This window comes from Zophobas morio, unplaced genomic scaffold (assembly GCF_036711695.1).
Source record: "Zophobas morio isolate AGI-343-1 ecotype UQ-CSIRO unplaced genomic scaffold, CSIRO_AGI_Zmor_V1 ptg000011l, whole genome shotgun sequence".
In the NCBI taxonomy this organism is placed as follows: Eukaryota; Metazoa; Arthropoda; class Insecta; order Coleoptera; family Tenebrionidae; genus Zophobas; species Zophobas morio.
Genome location: NW_026972116.1, coordinates 10,232,100 through 10,249,516, shown reverse-complemented (window position 1 = coordinate 10,249,516; position 17,417 = coordinate 10,232,100). Strand labels below are relative to the sequence as shown.

General features: G+C 32.6%; 1 protein-coding gene across 1 annotated transcript in view; it reads left to right on the top strand.

The window, feature by feature from the left end:
* Positions 1–2,537: 2,537 nt before the first annotated feature.
* LOC135126892 (ecdysone-induced protein 74EF) overlaps positions 2,538–17,417 on the top strand; it is a 380,527-nt gene continuing 365,647 nt past the window's right edge. Inside the window, exon 1 of the mRNA XM_064053102.1 lies at positions 2,538–2,779. The gene's annotated coding sequence lies outside the window, so the exon portion shown is untranslated. The remainder of the gene's footprint in view (positions 2,780–17,417) is intronic.

Sequence of the window (17,417 nt, the reverse complement as noted above, 5' to 3'; positions counted from 1 at the left end):
AATGACGACATATCAAATTAATGTCACTTGAGTTCTCTAAAAACTACCAATCGCCTAACGAAATTGCACCAAGTACTGATGCATAATCAGCTTTAAGAAAATTATATGTAGCACAACCGCGACCAGGAAGCAATTTATTAAAAGACTTTTTAAGATCACTAGATATTAACAGAGAACGGTGCTGTAAATCCTCAAGAACTAAAGACTCACTAGCCTTCGAACTACTGCAAGAAAATTTAGTAAGGACAAGATCAAACATGTTATTGTTAGTGTTGAAAACTGAATTGAGTTTATATTTTGCACTTTACATAACATTTATACCCCAAAACTTTGAGATGACGTCATCAAGTTTTTGGAGGGTGTAAACTGACAAATTTTAATTAGCGATTTACCATGTTTACCATAACTTTTGCAAGAATTTAGAGCAGTCGGTTTTGGAGTTTCTAAATTAGGTTGTATACAATTTTGATTTTCTTGCCAAAATAAAAATTCGCGAAATGGACCGTATTAAAAGCAAAATGAACACAGGTAACACACAATAGTTCACAATCTTATAACCGAAGTGGTTGGGGTGATTGTCAACTACCTTAGATCAAGTTTATCAACTTAATTTCATAGGATGCTCTATATTACGACAAGTAATTCAGTATTCATCTAAACTAATTTGAATATTAAGCGTTATATTGATTTTGTGCCAGAGTCTGCCTTATTATATGTTTATTATAATATATGTCACAAACAAGTCGTTTTTACATTAAAATTTTGCCACAGAAGCATGTGCTAATATCAGATATACGAGATGAGTTGCTGTTCCTTTGTTAATTTTCGTAAAGGTTTGACCAGAACATCACTCGCTCTCTGTTATAAAATCGAAGCTGTCAACACTTCGGACAGTGTTTATCAGAAAATAAGTAAAAAGAAAAAACAGACTATGTTAATGACTCGTATGTATTAACAATAATAATTTCTTGTGATATGTAATTCTGAACAACATTGTAATGTCAATAGTTATATTAAGGTCAGTTATTCAATTATCAGGTAATCCTAAACTTTATTATTATATAAAAGGTCTGTTTAATCAGATATCAGAGCCACAGTTTCATTTTAATTGAGCTGACATTTGATGATTAAATAAATTAATAGCCACAGAGTGTCACATGAACAGGATTCATTCAAAGGACTAAGTTTTAGTTTGGTGTAAACGGTGACTAGAGAATAGCTTTAACACAGAAGCTAAAATGGCAGTTACGTTGTCTTCATCTTGCTCGTTGTTAATTTCCCCACGGTTTTCTGTGTAAAATTTGAATGTGAATGCAGAAAATGAAGCTTAAGGGACATCCGGCGGTGAGTTTGCTAATAGGTGCGTAGAAGTTTCAACACACCATTTAAAATAAAAAGATTTCTATCCATATAAGCATTTCGAATAGTTTGTTTAAGTTTTCGCAAGTTTTCTGCTCTATATCAGCCAAAGTTGCACCAAAAGGTTAGTAAGGGGGAACTTTGAGTGCTTGGAATTTTATTACTGTGGAAAACGATAATGGCAGCACGAGAAAATCATTACAACCATGTTTTTAAAGCCACAGTTTTTTCTGGTCTTGTTGAAAAACAAGGGAGTTAAAAAGATATAATTTTACTGGAAACAATGATGACGTCATCTCATCTCTTCTCGTCATATGTCGGAGTACTTGTGATCTGTGTGACGACCCCCTTTAATTCATTTGAAACCGCAACCACTCTTACTACTAGTCACAGAAAAGAGTAATTTGTATTTAAAATAATAGTGTTTTTTGTGGAGACAATGCGGTTTATTTGTGGAAGAGCGACATACTAAACTGAAGTTTGTAGGGTATTTTTAAAAATCAGTCGTGAGATTTTTAGAGTAGTAAGTTAAAAAGGGATCATTTTGACGGTATGCTGCGATAGCCTCCATTCCATAAAAAGTAAAGTAATAAGTATTTACATTATTTTAATTCAACAGCAAATTGTTAACTTAATGACTTTCACTTAAATATTAGCTTAATGTGAGTGTAATTTTATTCAAAATAAATAACGGCATGACGTCTTTCAATAGATAACAAGCCAGTGTTGTTACATATTCACACTACTGAAAAACTTGTGCCCTCAAGACTTCTTTATACATTTGATGTACCAATAGATAAAAGCTGATCCGTGACGTGTGCATTTTTTTTAATAACGAACGTTTTATTGTTGTGGTTTGTGGTCGACTTTAACAACTTCCACCACGAGAACGAAACCCATTCATTTCAAATTAATTTCAGCGTCACAAAAGGGTTGTTGGCATGCTCCAACTCCTGAGTTGTATTCACGAGAAGTTCACTCGATTTGTAGAGTTTGAAGCGTCGTAAACAGACTCCGGTTGTTTACTCTTCCTCCCGAAAGTCCTTTAAACACAGGACAACAACAAATACCGAAAGATACCTTGCGTTGTTATCAGAAGCCGCATGTAAGTGCGTCGCGATGATGTTGCGCCGTGTTTGGTTTACCACGCTGAAGGCCAGTGCTCTTTCGTCTATAGAAGCACGTGGATCTGAGTGCTTTGCCCGGATTGCGCGACTTAACTAACCTTCCTCAACTACATAGAACTTTAATAACGCTCTATCGATTTAGCTTTTTGTGGTTCGATATATTTACGGGCTTCGGGCTTCGGCGGCACGTGCCCATCAAACGAGTGCCTTTGTGGATTTTTGTTTTGTTTGGAATTGTTTGTGCTGTTGAACTGGTGTCATGGGTCAGGGTAACTGATTCCGGGAGTATCAAGGTAGGTCTAGGACATGGGTTTATTTATTTCAACGAGCGAGGTTTACTCACTTTGAGAACAATGGCTTCTGGTTTAATTGTTAAATATTTTTAATAGGCGAATAAAATTCATGGCGGTGTGAAATATAAATTGAAGGCTGTTTGTATTGGTATCGATTGTTTTATTTACTTTTAGAAAGTATGATTCGTTATTGGAGTAATTAACATGTATAGTGTGATCTCACGTGGCCACTTAGAACTCTTTTTGAGTAAAACCTAGTAGTAGTCTTTGTATATTGTTGACAATTTTTTGTCGTAATGTGAGTTTGCAGGCCTTTTATTTTAATTACGCACGTGGTATTAGTAAAAAATCATTAATAATGATTCTTTGATTCAATGCAAAAATGAACAATGTGAAAATTTACGTACAACTTTGTAAAAATAAAATTTGTAAGCAACCATATGCATAAAAATTTCTGAATGGAACGTAGTAATGTATTTCCTTGTTATGTACTATATTTATGCAGCGTAATCTAGTAGCCATTATTTTTATTAAGGTGCTAGTGGACGAGTGTTCTAGGAACTTGGCTCACCCCCTTTTATGCTAATTATAATTAATGGTCTGAGACACAATCAATGAAACAAGTCCGGTTCTTTTTTACATAATTTAATTCTATGATTTTAATTTCTTTATTACGATAACCTCTATAAGTTAAAATAAAAATAGTTGTGTATTAATATAAGAGGAAGCATGTATTTTTCAAGTGGGATGAAAAATAATGATCGAACGTTATTTCGATAGAACTTCCCTCGTCCCTGAAGTACAATAATATATATAATATCTAGCTTGATCGAAAAATTATAAAATTCGAAGTTGCGAATTTTATTATTTTATGGGAACCCTTAGAAGTTTAAAATAAACATATCTATGTACATGTAAAGAAACGTGCTACACGTATATTTCAAATGAGTTTTTCCTTTGTAAAATTAAAACATTTTTGCGAGAATATGTATATCAATTTGGGTAGGTGCAGTGTAATACTAAGAATAATAAAATGGAGTGACCCCTCCTTACTTTAATCAGTAAAATAAATTGACTAATTCATTCATTAATTTTTTTGAGTCACCTGTATAAACATTTCTAAAAATCATTAATGGAATGATAAATCACAAGTATAGATTCAAAATTTTGAGATGACGTTATAAAATTTTAGGGAGGGGATAAAGGAATAAATAACCTTAAAACGTTTTCAAGATTTCAGAGCATTGAAATCGAAGTTAAAATGCAAAATGTTATATAGTTTTGATTTTTATTCCGAAAATCTGGACGTCTAGGGTGAAAACTCAACACAGATTCATACACCAAAAGTGCAAGAGTATCTTATTTTTTAAAATTAAAAATATATATTATTGCAAATTTTGGAAATGACGTCATCCCATTGGTGGCGGGGATGCTTAGCCAATTTTGGTGAGCGTTTTACTATCCACAGGATATTCTTCATGTACATACAAAATTTGACAACAATTGTTCAAATAGTTTCTGAAATTATCTGTCTAATAAAAATCCAGACAGACGACAGACAGACAGACAGACGGACGGAAATGGGAGACCTAGTTATTTCTTCATACTCTAGAGGTCATGAAAGCTCGAGAAAACGTAAAAGCAGGGATGGACTCGTTTATAACACTTACTTATACTTATATTTCATCAACTTTTTAGTAGGGGCAGGGTTACCAATTTGAGAGATGGTGTAATATTGATAACAACAGCATTGTATTACTATTTCAGGAACATGAGGTAATCCGGTTTGATTTAACCAACAAAATAAATTGCTTGATTTGTTAATTATTTTGGGACACTTGTATATATAATGAAAACGAATAGTAGTGTACGAAGAAATTACAGCTACAGAAGCATGTTTTTCCGGGCATTCCAAATGAAATTGACTTTGCAAAGTTTTGAGATGACGTCATCAACTTTTTGGAAGGGATGAACGGATAAAATCTGGTTATTAATTTAATTGGCCCATTGTCCAGTGTTACAAATAAACCTGCAGGCAGAGAAACATATTAAACAAAGTGTTTCAAAGTGATTTTCATCTAGTCGCCTATGGTTGCTGATTTTTATCAAGGGAAAGATAGGAGTTGAAGCGATTTCAAAGCTAATTAGATGAAAATCATATTGAAACACCCTTTATATTTTACACATGTTAAGATAGGAATAAATTTTTGTTAGAATTTTACCATACACAGGATATTTTTAAAATGCGTATGTGTAAAGTCGCCAATACACAACACTCAACAGACAGACGAACATGTTCAAGGAGCTATAAAACGACGACAAAAGGTGAGCGTATACTAGGAAAGTAAAAATGGTCCCTATGGTAAGGTCAAGTTATATATACATATAAGATTTTAGATTTTTACACATATACGTCATTTTGTTAATAGAACGATATATATTTTTTCTTAAATGATAATACAGAGAAGTACTGCACTGGGGAACGTCTTATTTCATGTTTCCAGTTTTAGTTGTCTATCGTTAGTTGTAAATTAGTTACATGGATATTTTTAATCTGATTATTGTGAAATTTTATGAATATTTAAGAGTTTCCTAAAGATGGAAAGTTGTTAAATAAAATTATTTTAATCGTCGCCTTCAAGAAAATGGTCTAAGAACGTTATGAAATAACACTCAGCTTAATTATTAAGAAAAGACTTGTACTATTATTATTAGAAAAAATTGGTCTAAAGAGTTTAGACAGTACTTCCCTCGCTGTCGGAAACTTGACGACTGCATGCCTATTGTGTTTTTTTTCTCATTACATTTTTGTAGTGGGAATTTAAAAAAAACTTGCGATGACGTCATCAACATTTTTGCAAGGACACGTATATCAGTTGGAATAGATGTAGTGTAATACTAAGAATAAAATTATTATATTCTCAAATTTTCGGGAAAATGAATTGGGTCGTTTGAATATTGATTTGTAATAATCAATAAAATAACGAAACAATTTACTCACGTATACCTACGTATCAGAGGCAACTGAAAATCGTGTATGTATAAACATTCTTAATTTAAGATGACAGACGTAACAGCATACGTGAGAGCCAAACAGAGAAACTGTAAACAAAACGACCGTCGGTTTTATTGCTTCGACTTCCGCTTATTATATAAAACATTGGGTTTTATTTTAATTCTTGACGGTGAAATTCACAATTGGTTGATTATAAACATGTCTATTTCACATTCGCGGAATCAAGTGAACGCATAAAACAAATGCAGGTCTGTAATGTTAAAGTCGATGTAAATAAGCGTGCTACCCTTATGTTTCAACCGAGTTTTTCCTTTAACAAATTTTGTGTCTACCAAATTGGGTTGGTTGGGGTGTAATACTAATAATAAGTGTTGCCTTTAATTTAATCAATAAAATAAATTGACTTCATTAATTTTTTTGAACCACCTCTTAAGAAAATCTAAAAAATATGAATGGAATGATAAATCACAAGTACAAACTCATCATATTTTTTGCATTTTAGATAGGATTTATTCAGCAAAATTTAAGGGTGACGTCATCAATTTTTTTAGGAGGGATGAACAAATACATTTTGAACAAAAGTTTACCATGCTTATAATAACTTTAAAATATTCCCAAGATTTCAAAGCATTCGGTTTTGTAATTCCTGATTAAATCGATAAAATAAATTCACGCCTTCATTAATTTTTTTGAGTCACCCTGCATATGCAAATCCAAAAATATGAATGGAATGATAAATCACAAGTACAGACTCATCATATTTTGTACATTTTAGATACGATTTATTCGGCAAACTTTTGAGCTGACGTCATCAGTTTTTTGTAGAAGATAACCAAATATATTTTGACTAAAAATTTATTATGCTCTTTATAACCTTAAAACATCTGCAAGATTTCAAAGCATTCGGTTTTGTAGTTCCTGATTAAATCAATAAAATAAATTTACGCATTCATTAATTTTTTTGAGTCACCCTGTATATGCAAATCGAAAAAATTTGAATGGAATGATAAATCACAAGAAGAGACTCACCATATTTTGTACATTTTAGATAGGATTTTTTCAGCAAAATTTTGTGGTGACATCATAAATTTTTTAGGGGGGACGACCAAATACGTTTTGATCAAAAATTTACCATGCTTATGATAATTTTAAAATGTCTTCAAGATTTCGAAGCATTCGGTTTTGTAGTTCCTGAGTAAATCAGTAAAATAAATTTACGCTTTCATTTATTTTCTTGAATCACCCTGTATATGCAAATCCAAAAAATATGAATGGAGTGATAGATCACAAGTACAGGCTCATCATATTTTGTACATTTTAGATATGATTTATTCCACAAACTTTTGAGCTGACGTCATCAAGTTTTTGGAGGGGATAAGCAAATATTTTTTGACTAAAGATTTATGATGCTCTTTATAGCCTTAAAACATCTGCAACATTTCAAAGCATTCTGGTTAGCAGATTAAAAATTAAATTTCAAAATGTTGTTTTATAATTTTGATTTTTTTTCCAAAAATCTGGACGTTTCGGGTGAAAAGTCGATTCAGAGTTGTAAACTACATGTGTAGGACTATGTTATTTTATACAATTGAAAACCCATTTACTATGTACAATTTTGAAGTGACGTCATCGCATTAGTGGTGGGGATGATTAGACAAATTTTGGTTAGCGTTTTACCATCTACATGATATTCTTAATATAAGTACAAAATTTCACAACAATCGGTCGAGTACTTTCGGAGATTATCTGTCTAATAAAAATCCGGGACAACAGACGGACAGACGGACGGACAGACGGACGGACAGACGGACGGACAGACGGACGGACAGACGGACGGACAGACGGACGGACAGACGGACGGACAGACAGACGGAAATGGGAGACCTATTTCTTCGTCTTCTAGGGGTCATGAAAGATCGAGAAAACGTAAAAGTAGAGAGTCGGCCGACGGACTCGATTACAATACTTCCTTTGCTTACGCTCGGGAAGTAAAAAATTAATTTGATCTCCTGATTTCTTCCATTTTGTTGCTAAGCTAACAATTACGCGCAGCCGCAATACAAAAAATTGGTCTAAAGAGTTTAGACAGTACTTCCCTCGCTGTCGGAAACTTGACGACTGCATGCCTATTGTGTTTTTTTTTCTCATTACATTTTTGTAGTGGGAATTTAAAAAAAATTGTGATGACGTCATCAACATTTTTGCAAGGACACGTATATCAGTTGGGATAGATGTAGTGTAATACTAAGAATAAAATTATTGTATTCCCAAATTTTCGGGAAAATGAATTGGGTCGTTTTGAATATTGATTTCTTATAATCAATAAAATAACGAAACAATTTACTCAGGTATACGGCGCCTGTTTTTGAACCACCTCTTAAGAAAATCTAAAAAATATGAATGGAATGATATATCACAAGTACAAACTCATCATATTTTTTGCATTTTAGATAGGATTTATGCAGCAAAATTTAAGGGTGACGTCATCAATTTTTTTAGGAGGGATGAACAAATACATTTTGAACAAAAGTTTACCATGCTTATAATAACTTTAAAATATTCCCAAGATTTCAAAGCATTCTGTTTTGTAATTCCTGACTAAATCGATAAAATAAATTCACGCCTTCATTAATTTTTTTGAGTCACCCTGCAAATGCAAATGCAAAAATATGAATGGAATGATAAATCACAAGTACAGACTCATCATATTTTGTACAATTTAGATACGATTTATTCGGCAAACTTTTGAGCTGACGTCATCAGTTTTTTGTAGAAGATAACCAAATATATTTTGACTAAAAATTTATTATGCTCTTTATAACCTTAAAACATCTGCAAGATTTCAAAGCATTTGGTTTTGTAGTTCCTGATTAAATCAATAAAATAAATTTACGCATTCATTAATTTTTTTGAGTCACCCTGTATATGCAAATCGAAAAAATTTGAATGGAATGATAAATCACAAGAAGAGACTCACCATATTTTGTACATTTTAGATAGGATTTATGCAGCAAAATTTTGTGGTGACGTCATAAATTTTTTAGGGGGGACGACCAAATACATTTTGATCAAAAATTTACCATGCTTATGATAATTTTAAAATATCTTCAAGATTTCGAAGCATTCGGTTTTGTAGTTCCTGAGTAAATCAGTAAAATAAATTTTCGCTTTCATTTATTTTCTTGAATCACCCTGTATATGCAAATCCAAAAAATATGAATGGAGTGATAGATCACAAGTACAGACTGATCATATTTTGTACATTTTAGATATGATTTATTCGGCAAATTTTCGAGCTGACGTCATCAAGTTTTTGGAGGGGATAAGCAAATATATTTTGACTAAACATTTATTATGCTCTTTATAACCTTAAAACATCTGCAAGATGTCAGAGCACTCCGTTTTGTAGTTCCTGGTTAAATCAATAAAATATATTTACGCATTCATTAATTTTTTTGAGTCATTCTGTATATGCAAATCCAAAAAATATTAATGGAATGATAAATGACAAGTACAGACTCATCATATTTTGTAGATTTTAGATATGATTTATTCGGCAAACTTTCGAGCTGACGTCATCAAGTTTTTGGAGGGGATAAGCAAATATATTTTGACTAAACATTTATTATGCTCTTTATGACCTTAAAACATCTGCAAGATTTCAGAGCATTCGGTTTTGTAGTTCCTGATTAAATCAATAAAATATATTTACGCATTCATTAATTTTTTTGAGTCACCCTGTATATGCAAATCCAAAAAATATGAATGGAGTGATAAATTACAAGTACAGACTCATCATATTTTTACAGTTTAGATAGGATTTATTCGGCAAACTTTCGAGCTGACGTCATCAATTTTTTGGAGGGGATAAGCAAATATATTTTGACTAAACATTTATTATGTTCTTTATAACCTTAAAACATCTGCAAGATTTCAAAGCATTCGGTTTTGTAGTTTCTGAGTAAATCAGTAAAATAAATTTACGCATTCATTAATTTTTTTGAGTCACCCTGTATATGCAAATCCAAAAAATATGAATGGAGTGATAGATCACAAGTACAGACTCATCATATTTTGTACATTTTAGATATGATTTATTCCACAAACTTTTGAGCTGACGTCATCAAGTTTTTGGAGGGGATAAGCAAATATTTTTTGACTAAAGATTTATGATGCTCTTTATAGCCTTAAAACATCTGCAACATTTCAAAGCATTCTGGTTAGCAGATTAAAAATTAAATTTCAAAATGTTGTTTTATAATTTTGATTTTTTTTCCAAAAATCTGGACGTTTCGGGTGAAAAGTCGATTCAGAGTTGTAAACTACATGTGTAGGACTATGTTATTTTATACAATTGAAAACCCATTTACTATGTACAATTTTGAAGTGACGTCATCGCATTAGTGGTGGGGATGATTAGACAAATTTTGGTTAGCGTTTTACCATCTACATGATATTCTTAATATAAGTACAAAATTTCACAACAATCGGTCGAGTACTTTCGGAGATTATCTGTCTAATAAAAATCCGGGACGGCAGACGGACGGACAGACGGACGGACAGACGGACAGACGGACAGACGGACAGACGGACAGACGGACAGACGGACAGACGGACAGACGGACAGACGGACAGACAGACGGAAATAGGAGACCTATTTCTTCGTCTTCTAGGGGTCATGAAAGATCGAGAAAACGTAAAAGTAGAGAGTCGACCGACGGACTCGATTACAATACTTCCTTTGCTTACGCTCGGGAAGTAAAAATTGGTCAAAAGTTATTTCGACAATAGTTCCCTGATCCATAACCTCAAAGACAAAGAGGATATCGCCATCTCAAAAATAATGACAATAAAAAAAAAATGACAACCATAAAAATACTTCTTTCTTCTCTAATTCAACAAATCCCACTTTTTTGAAAAATTAAATTGTAAAATGTTATATAATTTTGATGATCTAGATATCGAGGGTAGAAACTCTACATGGAGTTTTAACTCGCAAGTGCAGCAGGTCTGTAGTGCACCAGTATGTTCTTTATGCAATTTAAATAACATTTATGAAAGATGACGTCATCAATTTTTGGAGGGGGAAGGCGACACAAATCAGTACTGGTTCATATATAAACCAGCACTGAGGATGCAGGGGTATATTCTTTTATAAATTTAAATAACATTTATTCGGCCAAATTTTAAGATGGGTGGGCATAATCAGATAAATTTTCTTAACGATTTACAATGCTTCCGATAACCTTAAAACGTTTGCAAGATTTCAAAGCAATTTTGCATCTTTTTTTTCAACAATCTGGATGTCTAGAGTAAAAATTTAACTGGATTCATAAACCACAAGTCTGTTATTTTAAAAATTTAAATAACGTTTATTGGGCAAAATTTTGTGATATCTTAATGTCTAGGGAAAAAAAAATTATACACCTAAAATTTGGCAATCAGTCCGATAGTTTTGGAGATTATCTGTCCCATAAAAATCGACACAGACGGTAGACCTATTGTTCCGTGCTGTACTAGTTATGATACGTCCAGAAAACATTAAACTAGCCATTCGCTTACGCTCGGAAAGCAAAAATATGATTGCATTTTTTTTAGAGATTCAAAATGCTGTATTTGTTTTCCTGAATTCATTAATGTATCATATTTTAATCACTCATACTCCGCCACTGCCTTAGATTCGAACGCTTTACATTCCGTTAACTTTATATTTAGTTTGGCTCGGAGTGCGGGAAAATCGAATGAACGGTCAAATAGTTTGCTCCAGTAGTATGAATGCACTGTTAAATCGCAAACCTGTGCTCTTTCTAACGAGTTTTCCCTCCTTCAGGAAGGGAAAAAATATATGAAAACTAACACCATTTTGTATTAATCTCGGATATTTTTATTTTAATTTTAATTTTATCATTGTATTCTTTCAAGTGTCAAGTTCCATGTTACTAGTTTGTTGAACATATACATAACCCCTATTTAGTCTCCTAATCATATATTACGTTCAAGAGGCGGAAAATATCCAAAATTAAGTATAACTTGAACAGAATCTATCTTCAAAGATTATCTGACTACTAGTTTTAGAGATTGTGTGTCTAATAAATAGACAGACAGTCAGATAGATAGACAGATGGAAACAGAGATCTATTTATTCGTATTTTAGGGGCCATGAACGTCGAAAAAACATCAAAATAGCCAGTCCTCCTTTACTATTTACACCTACATTGTTACTCGTTTCAGTTTTCCTATCTACAACAGTGAAGAGATAAAAAGGGGTATGGAACCAGCATCTGCACGCAGCACTCTATCCCTATTCTTCAATATATTTGGCTAACAAAAATATCTAGAAATTTACTAACGCATTAATTCGATTAAAAAAGATTCATCAATCCTGTGATCGTTCTAAGAATGGTTGACTTTTTAAATGCATTTTTATAGATCGATTTCTATTTTAGCCGATTAATAAACTAAGTGAAGTGACCTATAGTTTACGAGACACTGGATACCTAGCTTTAACTATTATGTTCGTAGTTTATATAACCAACACAATTTGTCGAAAAGTTCAAAAACAAATTCGGTAAAATAAAGCTTCTCTAAATGTACTTCTTATTGTCAGTAAAATAAACGTTTTATAAAAACCTGTTTGTCCCACTCTAATGTTTACAAATACATAGCAACACATATCTTTTTTTTTTTCATTTTTTGGTTTCAAATCAATCAATAAAATGTTTCCATAAATTACAAGTATTAGTTTCACAAGGAGACTGTCTATTAATGTTAAATATACTCTGGTATCGTGAATTCACTTTATAATGATTGACCATGTTTTGAAGTTGGTCCAAAAAGGTTTACAGTCCCATACACTAATAACGAATTATTTTATATTTTTAATTTAACATGGTCGAATCACTTCTGGTTATGAATTTTCTCAGTATATTTGGTCTAATTGCAAACTGGCACTCCGTAAATCAGTTAACTCTTGATGCAATTATAAGTGCTGAAATACAAAAAACTTGAGGCTTTTTTATGTAACTCTTTTTAGATTAATTAAAAAAAAATGAAGCTTGTCGCCTATTAAATATCAAGTATCCCTGTAATTTTTCAGCGATAAACTTTATAATTGGATTCAACATTTTCCATGATATGGCTAATTTACTGAGTTCGTAACTAGCAATTTGATGTATATTATCTCAGAGTAATAAACTTTGACTTCCTCATTTCTTGTAGACGTTATGCAGTATTTCTATATTTTCCAAAAAAGAAAAATATCTATTAATCTACTTTACTTTATCGTTTCCTGATCATTTTCTTTTTTGATTTATGTCGGTGATTTCAAAATTTTTTTACTTCACTGTTTTTATTTGTTACAATTAGTACAATAGCGAATATGTAACATGTAATATCCTTTTATACTTCTGGTTTATGAATCCGCTTAGATCAAGATTTTCTCAAAAAAATTGAAATTATATAACAAGTTTTTTACTAATATAAAACCGACACACAGTACAAAAATATTCGTCCAATTAAGAATTTTTATTTCCAAGGAGTGTTTCAAACAGCACCATTTGAATTAATGTTTTGTCTGCAATAATAAAAAAAACTCGCTTAGCGAAAATTTGAAAGTATGTATGTTTTGCGCAAGCAAAAAAAGATTATATTGTCAGAATTAGCGCTACTTTGGTTATACTATTGCTAAAAAAATGATCTAAAGTTATTTTGACAGAACTTTCCTGAAGTATAATCCAAGAAATTCAGCTTCTTGTTGTTCAAAAAAATGGCTTACGAGGGGATCGAACATACGACTTTTGCGTTATTAGCACGACGCTTGATCAACTGCTATTATACAATTTGTATTTTTTTATGAAACTCTGTATGCCTAGGTTAAACAATCAAGGCGGATTCATAAACCGCAAGTACAGGAACACGTTATTTTATAAAATTTAAATAGCATTTACCATCAAATTTTCGAAGTGATGTCATCAAATTGTTGACGGGGATGACAGACGACAGATAAGCGACATACAGATACAAATAGATACTCTAGGGGTCATGAAATGTTGAGCAAACATGAAAGTTGTAGTTCGATGGATGGACCCTATTACAATACTTCCTTAGCTTACATTCGGGGAGTAAAAATTACAACAAAATTTCAAACAGATTTGGTAGCACCACAAGATAAATGAAACAAAGATGTTTTAAAAAACGTTAATAACTACGTTTTACAACGTAATTTTAATAGATAACAATCAAACAATCAAAATCTAACAGCTATAAATGCGCAGAGATAAAACTTTTATGATAAATTATGCAGGATTCGTACACCTACAGAAAATCGGTGGGGTTTTAATAACTGAAACATCACCACGAAATTTCTCGAACAAAACACTTCGTCTGTTGGTTTTAAACGCCGCGGGGTTAACGTGAACTGTACAATAGACGAAGTAAAGACGTTGGTTTTGCGTTGCATGTTTAAAACCCTGATTTTGCCGTTAGATACGAAATATTTAGCTTGAAAAAGAACAGAAATATTAATTATAAAGATTTGAAAAAAAAGATTCAGTTTCTAAAAAGTAAGTATCTGAAACATTTTCGTCAGTAATCTATATAAAATAGAGCAATTTTTTTCTGTAATTTCCCAATGTGGGTTACATTAGTAACAAATAAAAAAACTTCATCCTGTATTACAAATTCCACCGAAAAGGTAACTTCGAAATGATGACCCAGTAAGAATTAACTTCTTACCCATATTGTTTATCTATTTAACCGTAGTTATGTATGCGGCATTTCTAAACTAATTTAATTCCGTTTGATTACACTCATAATTAAACTTCCGACAGATGAGCTCAGTCGCAAGTCGAGCCGGTACTTGGAATAATGTTCAGTTCATGCGTGTGCAGAAATAATCCAATTAAGTTTTTCTCTTCTATTCCTATCATTTTTATCCGGCTTCTTTAAACCCACTTGCGGTATTCGATACAAGCAATATGCATACACACCTCTCCGAGTAACCGTCTCACGCGCTTACTCTATAATTTTATCTTTGTGTAATTAGCCGTGAAGTTATCTTCTTGTAAACTCCAAGCTACAGCGGTGTGTTTCATGAACCACCTGTGTGAATGCGTTTGGTGCAGATGAAGCATGGCGAATTATCGATGTGCTCTCATAAATCACACAGGTTATGTAACGCGATGGTAACACTGAACATCTATTTGCATGCATAATAAAGGTCGATATTTGCTTGTCAAATAAAATACGAAAACAGTTTTTTCTGGAACAGCTAACAGCGTCTGATCAAACTAGTTGCGCTTGAAAAAAGATATGCAAAGCAAAAGTTGTAAAGATTACAGGGGGTTTTACGCAAAATACCTCAAATTGCCTCTATTTGTAGCCTCAAGACGAGTTCTTCGAATCACCAGATTTATCTACACTTTGAACTTGCGTTTCGTCGAAACAGTGAAAAAATTGCCATGGAGACGTTCAAGCTTATCTGACAACTCAGAGTGAAGTTTTCCAAAAATAAATAAATAAATAAATAAATAAATAAATAAAATATAAAACAATTTGGCTGAAGGCCGTATAGTCCTTACAGTTTTGGGTAATAATAAAGTTTTGAAAGTCATAAAAACTGTCACGATTTATCAAAATAATGTAATTGATACACTGTACGGAGGTAAAGCGTGTCCGCGCTTTTTGGTATTTTACGGGTGGAAACGTATATCTGTGTACCTGTGTAGAACAAAGACAGAAATAGAAACATATTGTTTTTTTCTGCTATACTGTATGCACTATCGCAAGCAAAAGTTTTGTACCTAGCAGCGAGACGATTAGTCTTCTCCGCCTCATCTTTGCGGGTTTCCATATTCTCATAAACACTTTGGTATGTAGAATAAAAAGGACAAGTACTAAAATCTCCTGGTTTGAAAGTTTTGAATTCGAAACGAAAACTTTATTAGATAATTACACACAATACAATAATTACAGGTAGACTTTAGGTAGGAAGTAGTATTTTTTATTAACAGATCAATCAGTACGAAATCGAGAAAACTGACAAATATTGACAATTTGAAAATGACACAAAACGAAATCTCTGAATGAAATATACATATACGTACAGGTTTGCTAGAATGTATAGACACGGTTAAATATCTTGAAAACCAATGGGGATACAAGAAGTTGTGCTCTAATTATTCGTCAAATTTTTTTTTTATTTTCGAGATTCATGGCCAACTTGTTTGTTTTTTTAATGGCACTACCATATAATTAATACAGTAGAGCTTTTTTTTCTGAATTCATTGATATAGTACAATAGTACTTTCTTTCTAAGTAAAATGGCAAAATAAATTATTTTAAATAAGAATAAATAAAAAAAGAAAGATGACATGGCCGTTGAAAATAATTTTAATTTGACATGTAAAGTGTTTCTTCCAAAAATGGTGCATCTAAGTGAAACTCAGTGCATAGAATTATTAATGATTATCGGTTACGGTGACAATAGACGAAGTTTTGCTCAAGTAGTAACACTTCAATGAAATTCATCCTGAGGGAGAACCCACTTCTAAGTCGACGGTTTCAAAAACCCCACGAAAATTTAATGAAACTGGAAGTATTATAGAACGTCCAAAACCTGGCAAGCCAAAAACTGCTACAACTGATGAAAAGGATTTTGTTTTCTGACGAATCTACGTTTCGTTTAACACAACTGCAGGTTCTGGTCTGACACAAATCCATACTGGATGGAGCAAATCCACACACAGGGTCCAGAAAAACTGAATGTTTGGTGCGGTATTATTGGTTACCATGTAAGTGGTCTTTTTTTATTAATGGAAATTTAAATTTTGAGGGATAGTTAAGGCTGCTGCGGAAACATATAGTGCCTAGGCTTAGAGAATTATTTGCCAATTTCCAAAATCCGGAGTTACCAGCAGAAACTATTTGGTTTCAACAAAACGATGCTCCACCCCATTTTGGACGTCAAGTGCTAGAGTACATAAATGAAACTTTTTCTGTCAGATGAATAGGCCGAAGGGGTACTGCTGAGTGGCCTGCCAGGTCACCGGATTTGACACCACTTGACTTTTTTTTGTGGGGCTATATGAATTACAGGAACGCATACGTAACGAAACTGTTAGCGTTGGTCCAGAAATTCTCACTGACTCACAACAAGATTTTATTCAGCATCTTTTTTACTACCAGGAATTAAATCGAGAGCATTTTGAGCATCGTTTTGGAGAAAACAGAGGTTTAATTTTGGTTTTGGTTTTTATTGGTTAATTTATTTATTTGATTATATTAAGACCCACCACTGACCCGGAAATGACCGGCATTCAGGCAAGACTTCTATCATTACGGGTACTAAGACCAAGTAATGATATGCATTGATTAGATTAACAAAACAACTTTCGAGATTCTAGAATTACAGCATACAAATTAGTCTGCTATTATTCTCTTATCTCACCCCATCCCCAAAAGTCTAGCGTAACTACCGATCATTTATCCGCGCATCACTTGGAAAGTGACCTACACTACTCTGACCTACTGGTGCTAATCTAATCTGACTGACATGATCAGATTATTATTTAATCATTTATTTTGCTATTTAGTAATAGTAATAGTAATAGTAATTTATTCATG